The sequence below is a fragment of the Capsicum annuum genome, chromosome 11, assembly GCF_002878395.1.
Source record: "Capsicum annuum cultivar UCD-10X-F1 chromosome 11, UCD10Xv1.1, whole genome shotgun sequence".
In the NCBI taxonomy this organism is placed as follows: domain Eukaryota; kingdom Viridiplantae; phylum Streptophyta; class Magnoliopsida; order Solanales; family Solanaceae; genus Capsicum; species Capsicum annuum.
Window position 1 is genome coordinate 32,268,622 of NC_061121.1, and position 16,216 is coordinate 32,284,837.

Genomic DNA, 16,216 nt, shown 5'->3' on the forward strand with positions numbered 1-16,216 from the left:
ATAACTGTCTTGAACCTAGCAGCTAAAATTCAACTATTGAAAGTCTCACACATGTTGTTTTCAACCACATCACACCTGTTATGTTCCTTAAAAAAAGCCCTACACTATGCCTCTTTGTTGTACTTGAGCTAATCTTCCACAATTCCAATACCCAACTCACTCATTTCATTAAGTTTCTTTTGCAAGTACACTTCAAATGGAGCCCTTGCACTTCAAATGGGGCCCTTGCAACCTGCCAGAATTTTTTTCTCCTTTCCTCACCACTCCAAACCTGCTTCCAGTTGGCCCATATATGTCTAGCACACCATCTGTGCTCAGCATTTGACAGTAGATTAGAAAGTACCAAATGAAGACCCTATCAAAACATGTAAAACAATAGTTAAACATTAAAGACATCATTGCAGTAAACTAGCCAGTAATAAATAACTGAAAAATATGAACAGATGAAGAGTTATACCTTCTGCATATCAGACATGGTTGTTAACTCTTCACCCCTATTTTCTTCAAGTTTCAAATCATGGCTGATGCATCTAAGAAACCATACCATGTGTCCTTGGTTTCTTTATCAACCACATCTTTGAAAATGCAAGAAAACAAGATACCTTTACATACACCCTTGAGAAAGGCACCATCTAAATCAATTATTCTTCTGCAGTCCTCTTTCTATCCACTTTTTAAGGCCCCAAAGCAAATGTAAATGCTCATAAACACCTCTTTTCCTGGAACTACATTCTTGGATGTCCTAATAGATACAGTGGTACCAGGATTGGTGGTCCTCAACTGTTCAGCATAGTCATACAACCTAGAAAACTCTTCAACAAAATCACCAAAATGTTCATTCATAATTCTGATTTTTGCCTTTCTACAGGTTATTTTACTAACATACAGCCCATAGTCCTTTCTTAAAAGTACTTGAATCTGATGCAATTTTATTGATGGATCACTCATAACCCTATCTTTGTAATGCTTACAAATCCACAAAGGGTTGCACATCTTATTTCTTATCCTTTTAGAACACTTGTGTACAGGGAAGTAAGTTTTCACAGTAAAAAATCCTGTGTTATCAATACTTTCAAAAATAACCCAAGGACAACCCTTATGCTTACACTTAGCCCTTACCCTTTCCTTCTCATTAGGTTTCAACTTAAGGTTCATACCTTTTTGAATAGAGTAACTCTGCAGTGCCTCTCTAAACTCAATAGCATTCAAAAAAATCATATACAACTGAAAACATACCTTCTTTGCAGTTTTATCAAAGTATATCTTGCTAGAAGAAGTTCTAAGTAGTGGATCTACCACTTTATCATCATCAACAGGATCTTCTTCCTCTTCATCACTAATGTCACTACCCGAATCTGAACTATCAAAATAAGGGTCATCCCCACCCAGTTTACCTTTATATCTAACCCCTTTGTTCTTACAAATATCCTTAAAACCAGCATCTATATCTACTGGTCCAGATGGTATCTCATCTACATTCACCCTATCAGCCTTTTCTTTTGCTTATTTTTCAATGTTAGCCTTTCTAACTCGAAGCAACTCTTCGTCAAAATCGCTCAACTCTTCAATGTTTTCATCAACATCATAAAGTGAATCACCATCAGAATCAGTCCAATCAAAATCTAATTCAAAACTAGATGTTTGGAGATGATATGTGGACAAATCATTAAATTGACCTTCACCTAAGTCTTCACAAGAAACCTTAGCTTTTCTTTTTTCTGCCCAAGGAGGCTGATTTTCATTTGTATATTCATCTTCATTTATATCCAATGGATGAGATGAAGATACATCAGCCCTATTAGGTTCAACAGAGGCTGCCACATCACCATTACTAAGTTGTAATAATGGTGGAATGGCTGCCACATCATCATTAACAACTATAGGTTCACTAATTTGGTGAACCACATATACATCAACCAAATCTCCAAATTTTGAACAACTGATAAGGCTTAAACATCAACATTGGCTTAAACATCAACATCATTTTCTAACTTGTAATAATAGCCTTTTTTGTTTACTCTACACCAAAAGGTTTCAATTTTTTCCACACCTAAATTTGTTGCTAAGTTATGAAACAACATAACATGAAGCTCATCAACATCTACTCTAATGTTATCAGGAATACAAATTTCATTTGCATATCTTAAATTAGGGTCTGACAAAAAGCCCTTATAGCAATAGCAAACGGCCTACTTATAGCCTATCAACAGGTCAGTCAATATCAGTAGGGGTCCTCTTGCCTAACGGAGTCAGTCCACCCCCATATGTTAATTGAATTATGACAATTATATCCATTTATTTACAAAACCTGCACAATGACAACATAACATATACATTAGGCAATTATCCACAAAGCCCTAATTTTTAAACAAAAAACTAAGGAATAAAAATATCAATTCTGATTTTACCCAACAAACTCTAAAGTGTAATTGAAATAACAAAACATGCCATTGAAGACACAAAATGGTTATACCCACGTTTAATAGGAGCATTAAACAACAAAAACATCAAAAACCCTAAAATTTTCGGACCCAATTCTGAATTGACCAAAAAAACTCTAAAATTTAACCGAAATAACAAAAAATGTCATCGAAGGCATAAAAATAGCAATATATAGCTTTTATACAAGCATTAGACTACAAAGAAATCAAAAGCCCCAAATTTTCGATCTCAATTTTTCAGTTTACGAAAAAACTCAAAAACCCAAAATTCTAATCAAAACCAGATATATGCCATTGAAGTCATATCATCACTACAAATACTAACTACAACAATACTACATGCGAAAAAGAATAAAATCACATAAAAAATTACAGAAAAATGTTCGTAATCTGGAAAACCCTAAAATCAATAGAACGAACCACCATTTAATTGACTACAAGCTTCAAAATAAACAATCACATACTATAACTACACCAAAATGTTAAATACTTACAAGGATTGCAACAACAATCACCAACTATCGACCTAAATTACCCTAAAATCGTGCTAATCTTTCAGTTTCGGATGAGAGACAGAGAGGAGAGGTGGAGAAGAAGGCGTAACATGACCTAAATTTTAGGTTAAATTTTACTATTTATACTCTACACACGTCATTTCATACGTGAAAATTATTTTACACAAAATTAATGACGTGGCAGCGATTGTGCAACACGCACAGCTGAGTAGACCGACAAAGGGTTTAAAAAGTTGCTTTTTTATGGGTTCAGGGGTTCAGATGACAAACATGTAAGTAGAAGCGTCCAACTTACAAAACTGACATAGTACAGAGGTCCAGAAGGTCATTTTGTCTTTATATTTTAAGCATATTCAAAAGTCTTAGGTTTACATCATCAATAGAAAAGAAGGAACAATAAACAACACTCAATACTCATTCAAAAAAACAAGAATGATATAAATTAGCACATGCATCAAGTCATTTTAGGAAGGAAAAAAAGTTAATTTATGATTTAACAACAGACGAGGAGGAAAGTAAGAATTTAATAAACAGGGTTTGTATTAAACATTTAAAGAAATTAATATAAAATAGTATTAATATAAGACTAGTTATTTAGATGTTAAAACTTTGATTATTTTCTCTTTGACTGAAATATTTTTTTAATGTAATTAATTAACGAAGAAAATTATTTGTATTTTCTTTTGAATATTTCTATGTGTATAAGCCTATAAGGTGTTAGTATGAAACTTAAGTAATTATTTTCTATTATATGAGTATATGTAAGTCGAGGTCGAACAAATTATAATTATCAATTTACTGAAATCATATTTTAAATATCAAATTCATTTAACATGATAATGATATAATATTTTAAATCAAAATTAAAGATCAATTTTTTAAAATATTATATTATATAATATTTCAAAATCAAAATTACAGACCAAAGCAATTTAAATATTATACTATGTCATCCCTAGTAATATGTTTTGGTGACTTTTCTACATGCTTTGATTAACTAGATTAGTATACGTGCTTTGCGCGTGACCTAAATGAGTAACTTATTTGACAATAACTATTATTTTAAAAATAGAAAAATTTAGGTAGAGATTATTTTTTTGTTTCCCATCCGGTGTTTCATACCCGCATTGGAGCTCGATTAATCTGAATTTGCACCGGATAGGGTCCCATTCGGGGGGTAGCGCTCCCTACCAAGAATTTTTTTATACTCAGGACTTGAACTTGAGATCTCTGGTTAAGTGAGGAGCAGTCTCATCTACTGCACACATCCCTTGTTGGTGGATGGAGATTTACTTCTATTGTTGTTCAACTTTATAGGCATGTTGGGCTAACTCTTGTCAAGCTTCATTATATAAAAGAAATATAATACTATCATATAAGCATGATAATATAACATAATTATTTTTAAGAAATTAACAAAAATAAGTATAATTATGATAAAATAGAAGATGGCAAATCTAAACACTGTAACGAAAGAAAATCTCTATCTTTTGGCTCGAAAGGGCACCAACGATCGTGTTATCATACAAGATAGTTGAGACAAAAGTTATGTTATTTTGAGTGGAGCTTTTTGAACTAAAAATCATCTATTGAAAGACTAACAATATCATAATTTTGCCACAATACCTATTACAAATATAAAAAATAAATAGTGAAATAAATGAAATCAATTTTTTAAAAACATAAAGAAAACTACACATAACACACTACAGGGGGATGTCAAGAAAATAATAACAAAATTAAAATCTAACATGGAATAATTCAGAATAAATCTAATAACCTGCTCTATATAGGTCTTCAATGACGAATGAAATTAAATAGATTTACCAAAAGCTATATCTATCCAAAACCAAATTGAATACTGCAAAATCAAATTAAATACTGCAACTACTCCAAAAGAGAATGATAACTTAGCATTACAATAGAAAATCAATGCAACATCATTCTTAACAACAACACCCAGAAAGCAAAGTTTATAGCTACAACTACAACAAAAGAAATTTCTTAATTCACAAAGCAGCCTCTAACTGATCATCCATAACATTTGAATATAGAAAGACTGCTAATGAATAATTCTACATCATTTTTAACTATAACATCCAAAAGACAAAAGTTGTAGCTACAACAATAGCAAAAGAAGAGTCTTAATAACTCTATATCATTCTTAGCTACAATATTCAGAAGATAAAAATTATACCTACAACTACAGTAAAAGAAAAGTCTTATTTCGCTAGGCAACCTCTACCTTATCAACACCCACAAAATCTAATATAGGAAGACCATTAAGGAATTCATCAAGATCATAAAAAAAAAAAATCAATTACAGATTAAAAATACGATAATGTGGTACCAATAAAAGTTCATGTAGATTATTTATATTAGGAAAAAAAACTAAACTTCAAGCCTACTAATATTAGAACGTTGAAATGAACAAAAATCTCAACTACTTATTTTTCCTTTTTGAACCACTCCTCCCATTTAGGAACTTTATTAATATTTAATTATATATAGAATCCTTTATTTAATTAATAAGTATAATAAAAATCCTTTATTTAATTAATAAGTAAAGTAAAAAAAAAATGTCAGAGTCCACAATGACATGAGAATATATATTATGTTAAAAGTCCTTATTTTATGTATTTTAAAAGTCTTTTCATGTATTTTAGGAGTTTTTTCATCTATTTAATAGTTAATATTATAAATATAATTTAATAATAATTTGAGGGAAAAAAAAGGGGGGGGAATGATTTTGTCAATTACAAAAGTGTTTTAATGAAAAAATTTAAATTATTTTTAATGATCTTCATACTTTTAGTATATTGTAGATGTAGATATAGATGTAGATTGTAAATGTCATTCTTTCATATGAGTGGTGGATTCATAAACTTTAGTTGTTTTTCCATATATTTAGGAGTCAACTTCTCATAAACTTTTCATATATTTAGTAGTCACCTTCCCGTACAAATTTTTCTTATACTTGAGAGTCCTATATATTTACCAACATTAATTCTTTTAATTATTAATTCTCTTAATATTGCATACCATATTGTAGAACTGTTTAATTTTAAGTCTTATAAATATATTTAATTAATAATTTAAGAAAAATATATTATCAAATAATAATAATAAAACTTAAATTAAAAAATTACAATAACAATATCAGAATAAAAGTAATAAGTTATCTACTTATTTTATTATTCATTTTTTCCTTTTTGAACTTATCCTAGGAAATTAGTATTGACGTGTACTTCTTTGCCCAGAAAAACGTGCACTTTCTTTTTCAAGTTTTTCCTCCCCTTTTATCATATACTTTAGAACTTAATAATTACTATTAATTTTTCTAATAGTTCTAACCATATTTTTTGTTATATTATATATTTTAGTATTTTTAAATTTTTAAAACTTACCATATATTTTAGAATTTCTTATTTAAAATATTATAAATATAATTAAATAATAATTTTAAAAAAATAGTAAAATGACCATTTTATCTATTATAGAGATTTTTAATGAAGGACAAAAAATTTAAATTACTTTTCTAAGAGTCTTCACACTTTTAATATATTACTAGTTTAATCGCGCGTGTAACGTTTGATTATTTAAAATTAAATACAACAACAACAAACCCAGTGTATTCCCACCTAGTGGGATCTTGGGGGGGTAAGATGTACGCAGTCCATACCTCTACCTCTGATGAAGTAGAAAGGCTGTTTCCGATAGACCCCCGGCTCAAGGCACGAGATACCACACAAACACATAGTGCAGCACAGAAGTAGATTACATAACATAAATACGGCACCCATAAGTAATATAAAGCAGAGGAAAGCAGGGGAAAGCACACAGATTCGTAATACAACATGGAACACGGAACACGGAATCATGACAAGAATAAAACCCCCACCAAGTAATTCCCTACACTAGCGACTCGAACTGGCCCTAATCCTCTGCCGTAATTCGCGTCCTCCAGACCTTCCTATCTAGGGTCATGTCCTAGGTGAGCTGTAACTGTTCCATGTCCCGCCTAACCACCTCACCCCAGTACTTCTTCGGCTTACCCCTACCCCGCCTAAAACCATCCAACGCTAGCCTCTCACACCTACGGACCGGCGCATCTATGCCCCTCCTCTTCACGTGTCTGAACCATCTCAATCGTGCTTCCCGCATCTTGCACTCCACTGAAGTCACACCAACCTTCTCCCGGATAGTCTCATTCCGAACTCTATCCCCTCTAGTCAATCCACACATCCAGCGCAACATCCGCATTTCTGCCACCTTCATTTTTTGGATGTGGGAGTTCTTAACTGGCCAACACTCCGCTCCATACAACAAGGTCGAACGGACTACCACCCTGTAGAATTTGCCTTTAAGCTTGGGCGGCACCTTCTTATCACACAGCACCCCCGACGCGAGTTTCCACTTCATCCATCCCGCCCCAATACGGTGCGAGACATCCTCGTCAATCTCACCGTTACTCTGGATCACGGACCCAAGATACTTGACCTTTTCCCTCTTACATACCTCCTGAGCTTCCAGCTTCACTACTACCTCATTCTCCCGCCTCACGTCATTAAACTTGCATTCCACATACTCTGTCTTGCTTCTGCTCACCCTGAACCCTTTAGACTCAAGAGTTCGCCTCCACACCTCTAATTTGTCATTCACACCCCCTCGAGTCTCATCTATCAGAACTACATCGTCTGCAAAAAGCATACACCACGGCACCTCCCCTTGAATACGCCGCGTCAACACATCCATCACCAACGCAAACGAAAAGGGACTAAGAGTAGATCCCTGATGCAATCCTGTCAAGACAGTGAAATGCTCCGAGTCTCCTCCCGCCGTCCTCACTTGGGTTTTCGCTCCATCATACATATCCTTAATTACTCTGATATATGCCAGCGGTACCCCACTCACCTCCAAGCATCTCCAAAGCACCTCCCTGGGGACTTTGTCGTAAGCCTTCTCCAGGTCGATAAACAACATGTGCAGATCCTTCTTCCTCTCCCTATACTGCTCCACCAATCTCCGTACCAGGTGGATTGCCTCCGTCGTCGAGCGGCCGGGCATAAATCCGAACTGGTTCTCCAAAATAGACACTATCCGTCTCAGCCTCACCTCGACCACTCTCTCCCAGACCTTCATCGAGTGACTCAATAACTTAATCCCCCTATAGTTATCACAACTCTGAATGTCCCCCTTATTCTTATAGAGAGGGATCATGGTACTCCACCTCCACGCCTCGGGCATCTTTGCCATCCTGAAAATTTTATTAAACAATCCAGTCAACCACCTTACACCAGCCTCTCCAATGAACTTCCAAAACTCCACCGGTATCTCATCCGGCCCCGTCGCCCTACCCCTTCGCATCCTGCGGACAGCCTGTCTAACCTCTTCTACCTTAAAACGTATACAATAGCTAAAATCCCGACACTCCTCTGAGTGCTCCAGTTCCCCTAACACAATAGCTCTATCCCCTTCGTTATTCAAGAGCCCATGAAAATACGACTGCCATCTCTTCTTGATGTGGCCGTCCTCCACCAACACTCTACCGTCCTCCCCCTTAATGCACCTCACCTAATCGAGGTCACGACCCTTCCTCTCCCTAGCCTTAGCGAGTCTAAACAACTTTTTCTCCCCTCCTTTCCCCTGTAACCCTGCATACAAGCTCTCAAAAGCGGCCATCTTAGCAGCCGTGACTGCTGACTTCGCCTCCTTCCTCGCTAGCTTGTACTCTTTCCTATACACCCGATTCTCCTCTTCGTCCTTACTTTCCACCAACTTAGCATATTCCCCTTTCTTGGTCCCCACTTTCTTCTCCACCTCTTCATTCCACCACCAATCCCCCCGATGGTGCCCGGCCCGGCCCCTAGAAACACCCAACACCTCACTTGCATTCTCCCTGATGCACCTTGCCGCCCTGTCCCACATACTATCCACTCCCCCCTACACTCCCACACCCCCATTCCCGCCAACCTCTCCCCTATCTCCCACGCATCCACTTATTTAAAATTAAATAATTTTATCTTTTACGGAGATTTTTAATTAAGTGTAAGAATTCAAATCACTTTTCAAAAATCTTTCACACTTTAATATAATAATGTAAACATAAACATATACACATATATGTTTTTCAATTCCAAGTGGTTGATGGATCATCACTTTTACGTTTGCGTACCTCTTTCCCTTGTTGCCACAGGCTAAGAGAGACGCATTAATTTAAACCATATTTATGTTATGATTATTTTATATATATATATATATTTAAAATCGTTCCTATTTTTAAAGTCAAATCTTTACAAATTTATTGATTACATTCTATTACGTACTTAAAACATTTAAAAATCTGGAACTTCTTAATTTTTTCTTATTCTAATAGTTTTATATTTAGATTTACATTTTTCAAATCTTCATAAAATCAAATTTAATTGATTTAGAATTTTTAAACTAATAGAAAAAGTGTTAGTTGTCATTAATTTTAATGACTTCTTATAAGAAAAAGTTTTACCATAAATATATTTAATTAATTTTCAATACTTAATTAGAAAAAAGACATAGAAACTCTGATGTCTTTTAATAAGAAAAAGTTTTTATCATAAATATATTTAATTAATTTTCAACTCTTAAATATTAGGAAAAAAAAAAGTGAAAAAATGATTTTGTCTAAAGCAAGGACTTTTAGTAAAGGACAAAAAGTTCAATTCACTTTTCTAAGGCTCTTCATACTTTTAATATATTATAGATATAGATTATAGATAATAGAAGTGTTTATTACTTAGAGCAAATAGGAAATTTCAGTGCTCAAGTATGCAAGTGATTCTTTTCTGAGAACAAAGCATGATATGTTAGCGGTCTGGGGCTCCTTAACAGACGGATCAGGTGAATAATCACGTTTAACGATTCGATTATTGATTATCAATTTTTAGATATACTAATCCACTAGGCTATACTTTTTTCTCAATGAAATTTATCCACATTAATTAGAAAGAAAAAAGGGCTTAAATCTAAGGATGTCTTAATAAAATTAGTAGTCTAAAGTTAAATTTAATCTGAGACCTTATAAATATACATATACATAATAAATAAAAATTAATGTTGCTTTTTCGTATTTTTTTGTAATTGTAGTTGACACCTAATTTTTGTCCTCCACAACTAAGTTTAATCTCGCGTTTCTTCGATTTTCAAATAAAATCACAATAATTATTTTATCTGAATAAATGCATTCTAAAATATTTATTTATGCTAAACTCGTCATCTATCTGAATAAATGCATTCTAAAATATTTATTTATGCTAAACTCGTCATCTAAGTTATCTTTTAAATAACCCCCAAAATTTTGAATAATCCTATTACCCAACACAGTGGCCCAAAACTCCCATCTCCAAAACAATTACAACAAAGCATGTAACAGTCCAATTAGTAAAAAATTTTGCTCCGGGAAATTCATCGACTAATCGAAGTTCCCGAGTTGATGATGAAGCTTTTCGGTGGTGGTTAAATTCAACGAAGCCCAAAAAAGGTAATATTTCGCCTCTTTTAATTTTGGTATCTTTTTCTCCTCATTCTTAGTGTATTAGTCTTATGTCGTTGTAGTTGCTAATGCTAGAAATGCTGGGATATTCGTTGTTAAAGGCTTTGAAAGCCATAGGCTGTAGTGATATTTGATTTTTTTTTTAGTAATAGCCTTTTCTCCACTATTTTACTCTTGTTCTTATTTCCATCCAGGCAATGAAACATGTTAACCCGTATCTGAATGTCTTCAATGGATGGCTGTTTTTTTAGGTAATTCTGATTCCTCAGTTTATGCGTATGACTGATGTACTATTTAACTACTATCACATCACTTCTGCCAAAGATAGAGGCTTTAGGGAATGGTTATCATTGTAGATAACCCTGTTCGTCCTTCGACATGTAGATGCTTTCTTTTTCTTTCTAAACCAGCAACCTTTTCTATATATGAAAATATGTGAATTTGTGCTTATTTTTTGGCTGTCTTAATTTGTCCTTGGTGGTTGTGTTTCTAAAGCAATGAACCTGATAAGGGGAAACAATTGAGTTATGTGGATTAAGTCTGCTATTTCATTCTCTTGATTCTTTCGTTTAGGCTAGTGTAGAATTTTACTTGATTTACTCCTTGCTAAACGATGAATTATGGGTTCTGGTCTATTCTCTTTCCTCAGTGCACCTATTATGTACGTAGGATCCTATATGTTGATTCAGTCACTAAGAAGTTGCTTTGACTACCTTATCTCTTTTTGTGCATAGCAGAACAATCTTCGTCCTTTCCCCGAATCACAATGTCAAGGGAAATAGAGGGGTTAGTTCATAGGTAGAGAAGGTCTCAACCCAAGATTCCTCCATAACCCTCTTGACTAAAAATCCTTTTGAACTTGTCAAGGAGAGAATAAGAATGGTGTTTCTTTTGGGATGTTGTTTAGGTTGCTCTTTTGAGCTGTAATTTCCCTTTAACTCTTAAAAACAGATGCGTTGTTTATCTCTTTTGTGTAATGGATTAAGTCAAAGCTTTCTCGATTCCTAAGCAAAGGGAGAAGGGTAGGACGAACGAAGTGAACGAAACAGTGTGTTTTCAGTATGTATTTTTTTCTCCTTTATACTTTGGTCATGTTGATGTTTTGGAATTATTTCTCTTATGTATTTGTCACGAACTCGTTTACTGGAATATGTTCACGAATATATCATTAAGAAATCAATCGAATCATAACCTATGTGTGAATTGTTATACTTTGTTTCGATTAGGATGATTTGGGTTGTCTGAACATGTCTATTCCTATCTTAGACTCAATTTATTTGTGATTAATGATCATGGCAAGTTCTCTCGTAAGTGTCTCTTTTTATGTGGAATTAAGGATCCCTCCAAAGAACTTTGAACTCTAATCTGTCAAAGAGGGTGAAACAATTAACAAACCTTTATTTTCTTGTGTTTTCTTTGAGATGTCATCTTCTTGGTGAAGCACTTTAGATAATTTTCTATCCTTGTTCAACAACAGTAGCATTAGTTTCCTTTTATTGGGTTCTAATCCTTATCGTTTTCTTTACATATAACATCCGTCTTGAGTCTAAAATGGACTCAATTTCTCCTTGAATTTTCTTCATGGGCCATTGAGGCCCACCATCCCTATTGAGTCAACTCCGAGACTAAGTTCAAAAGTCGGCTACTTGGTGTACAATTGCAAGAACATGGAAGAAGAAGAAACAGATTTAAAAACTCATTGTTGAAGTAGCTAAGAGACTCGAAAAGTCTCATTTTTCCTTATTTATTTATTTATTTATTATTGCTTTATTTATTTTTAGTTATTTATTTACCCATTTATTTTATTCGTTCATTTAGGGCCTCGAATCCAAAGTTATAGACTAATACAGGTGAAGTCGATTTTGGGTCAAAAGGTTTAAAAAGATAGTTTAGGACAGTTATAGGCTAAAGCCCAATATTTAGAATAGGATAGGGAAGATGGTAGATTAGGACAAGGTTGATGGATTTGAGCTTAAGAGCCTAAATCACTTATCTCTTCCCCTTTTCCTTTTTCTATGTTTATTTGCTATATGTGTTTCTTTGAACATAGTTAAATCCCCTACTAAGTCGTTAAAAATTTGACTTTGCATAATCCTCAAAAAAATATTTTCTTAATCAATCCTCCTCTCAATAATCAATTTTCCTTTCAGAGTTAGTCAAAAGAATCATGTTCAAATAGCCCGGATAACCGCAAATTAGCGGACATTTTAGATGCCTTAAAAATCTTCTTAAAATGTTAATAGGAACCTTTTACCTCGAATTTTCTTGAAAGACGTAAGTCTTTTTTTGTTTTGAGACTTGGGATTTTAAAGTTTTCTTAATTTCTTTTCAAATAAATTAAGTGGCGACTCTGTTTGTTTTGAAATTTTCTTTAATGTTTTGAAATAGTTTTAAAAGTCGAAATTAATGTTTTTCAACTCTTCGGGTTAAAAAGGGATAAAACAAAAATAACGACTCTGCTGAGGATATTATTTAGGTTCTAACCAAATATTTGAATTGGCTTCTTTGACTAATTATTAAACTGCTTATATGTGTTATATGTTTAAATTCTGCAAAATTTAATTGTTGCATTTCATGGCATAATCTTGCATAATGATTATTAAACTATTTTGGGATTTCGTGGATGTCCCGACCCCTGTTGATCGACTCCAAATCAAATATTAGGAATACGATGGTTTACTGGTACGTTAGGCGGTTAGAGGTTGTTCGTATTTCCAAACTCAAGTTGTCCGCTTGGAAACTTGTGTCCAAACCCACTTTAGACACCCAGGATAGAACTAAACCAAAATCCTCTATTAGGCATGAGCCTAGGACGACCCAATGCTCGAGGGGGTATTGGGTCCATTAGAAAACTTGTTATGCGTCTATTGGCCACGAGTAAATTAAAGACGAATCATATTTATGTGTTGAAGAAATATATGTTATTTAATCCAATCCATTATTCTTTGGGGTAGGGGAAGGCTTACTTTGTTTGCTTTCGCGTAAGGATGCCTCAATTATACACCAATTGATGGAGGAATTAAAATGAGCCAAGCAAGAGGCTGATTGATTTGGATGATTGCATGATTTCTCAGACTAATGATATAGAGCACAGTTATACGGAAATCGTTTGATCATCAACAGATATCGTCAATGAGTGGACAAAGCTAAGAGGGTAAAGACTGATAGAAGAGCATTTAGGAACTAGTATCCCTTGCGTGGGACATTGTTCTTTTTCTCATATTATTTTTCCTTCCCCTAAAAATTGTATTTTTTTTGTGCAATTTTCGTAAGCATTTTTATATATCTATGTAGATTTGGAGGATAAGGGATTGGTTTTAAGAAGCATATATTTTCTTTAAAATTCGCTAGCTCAACCCTTGGCTCAAAAGGGTCACCCCAAAGTTATTATGTGATATACTGCCTTATGTGTTTATGTGAGTTTGTTTGAATCAAAGACAAATTTATCCACTATGTTCCTATGGATCAGTTTGCCTATGAGGCAAACGACTCTATGTGGTTACTTCTTATCAAATATCTTGCATTATTTATCACATATGGGAACTAACATATCTGTCATTGAGTTATTTTACTTTATAGCTGATAGAAAATTACTCAGTATTGAAACAAACTGGCAGAACATCCTTACTTCATCTGGTCAAAAGTTCATAAAATACCATCCTCTAACCATTATTCAAAAGTGGCTGAAAGCGATGAAGATAATCATTGGCCATCGAGGACAAATGTAATAGTGGAACAAAGCGAGATGATTGCTGAACTCACAAGAAAATTAGAAATACTTCAAGAAGAGATGAACCGTACTAGAGATTAAGCTAATCTGGCCATCACCGTCAACGCTTCCGCCCTCGGAGGACATAGTACTCCACTCTAAATTTCTCCCCTCAGTACACTTATTCTCGGGAATCATCCAAATATCATATCGTCCACCTATGCTTCGCAATTACACACAAATTCTATAATCAATAATCCTCCAATTCATGTTGTCCAAAATACCAATTGAGAAAATAATCCAAATGCCTACAATCCACAAAATCCATCCATAAACCCATAAAATCTGTCTCCAATCCACAAAATTCATTCCCAAATCCACAAAATCCATTTTTCAAACCCACAAAACCTGCTCCCAAATTCACAAAATTCACTCCAAAGTCTACAAAATCTCCTTCAGATTTTACCAAACTATTCTCAAATTCCACAAAGCGTTATCAATTTCCAAAATGTCCTTCCTCCCCACCACCCAATCTTTTCTCATCCTCAAAATCAAGTTACCCTCCTAAATCCTTCTCATGTCATCATATCCCCTAACATCTACGATCTCTTTTCCAATCCCGAGGTAAATCATTATGAGAAGAAGGAAAAATACGAGGAAAAGAAGTTGTTATCCTTAAATGAAGAGATTATAAGGATCAAGGAATCTCATGGGGAAGGTGATAATGATGCTTTGTGGTACGATGATCTGTGTGTTAACCCTGGAGTAGATCTACCAAAAGGATGCAAGGTCTGTAAATTCAAAACATTCAACGGTACCAAAAACCCTATGGCTTATTTAAGAAGGTATTGCGATCAGATGGTCGGGGTAGAAGGAAATGAGGCGTTACTAATGTGCCTATTCAGTCGAAGCTTCGGATTAGTTCACATCTCGGGATCTGGGAAGATGGTCCGGCTGGAAAGCATTGGCTAAAAGCTTTCTTGATAGGATTGTATTTAACATTGAAATAGTCCCTGACCGATACTCACTAGACCAGATCAAGCAGAAGAATGATGACTGTTTTTTAGACTATGCGTTCTGTTGGATAAAAGAATCTGCTAAAATACAACCTCTCATGTCTGAGGAGGAAATGGTGTCAGTTTTCTCTCGCTATTAGGAGGGAGAATTTTACACTAGGATGGTATCCGCGGTCAGGGCAACTTTTGCGGACTTGATAAAAATCAGGGAATCGCTAGAGGAAGGCATTCGAACAGGAAAGATTGTCAAAACCCCAACATCATCTGAGTCTTTCGTGTTACCAAAAAAGAAAAGAGAAGATGTGACTGCGGTCTCTATTGATTCTATTGCTAAATTGAAGAAAAAATTTAAGCCTAGGAACATTCTCTCGTCTCCACCGTTATCAAGTTTTCAACATGTATTCTACACCCAACCCCAGTACCAAGTTTCATTTCCAAATAAATATTCAATCCCAATACCAAGCTCCATAGCCAAATATTTTACCCCAATACCAAGTTCTACAACTGAATTATCAGTCTCATGTTCAATTTGTCCTTCCAAACAACCGAACAAACGTCCAAGCGCCTCCAAATTATCATCAAGTACCTCCTCCTACTAATCAAAACCATTATAACCCCCCTTCCTTCCCACGTCCAAACCTCGAAAAAAGACCTCCTCGAAACTTCACGCCATTAGCTGAAAGTCGCACCCAACTCTTCAAAAGATTAAAGGACGTCAGTCATTTACAATGTATCCAATTGAAACTTATCAATCCTAATTCTCAAATTTATCGTGCCGATCAAAATTGCGCCTATCATTCGGGAGCGGCGGGGCACAGTACCGAGGATTGCGTTAACCTGAAGCACAGGATCCAAGACTTAATAGATCAAAAAGTCATCACCCTCTAGTCACCGGCACCAAATGTCAACAGTAATCCATTGCCTAATCATGGGGGAGCCGCAGTTAACATAATCGAAATAAAGGGCGAATGGGGTCTAGCAAGAACATCATTAAGGTGGATTTGAAA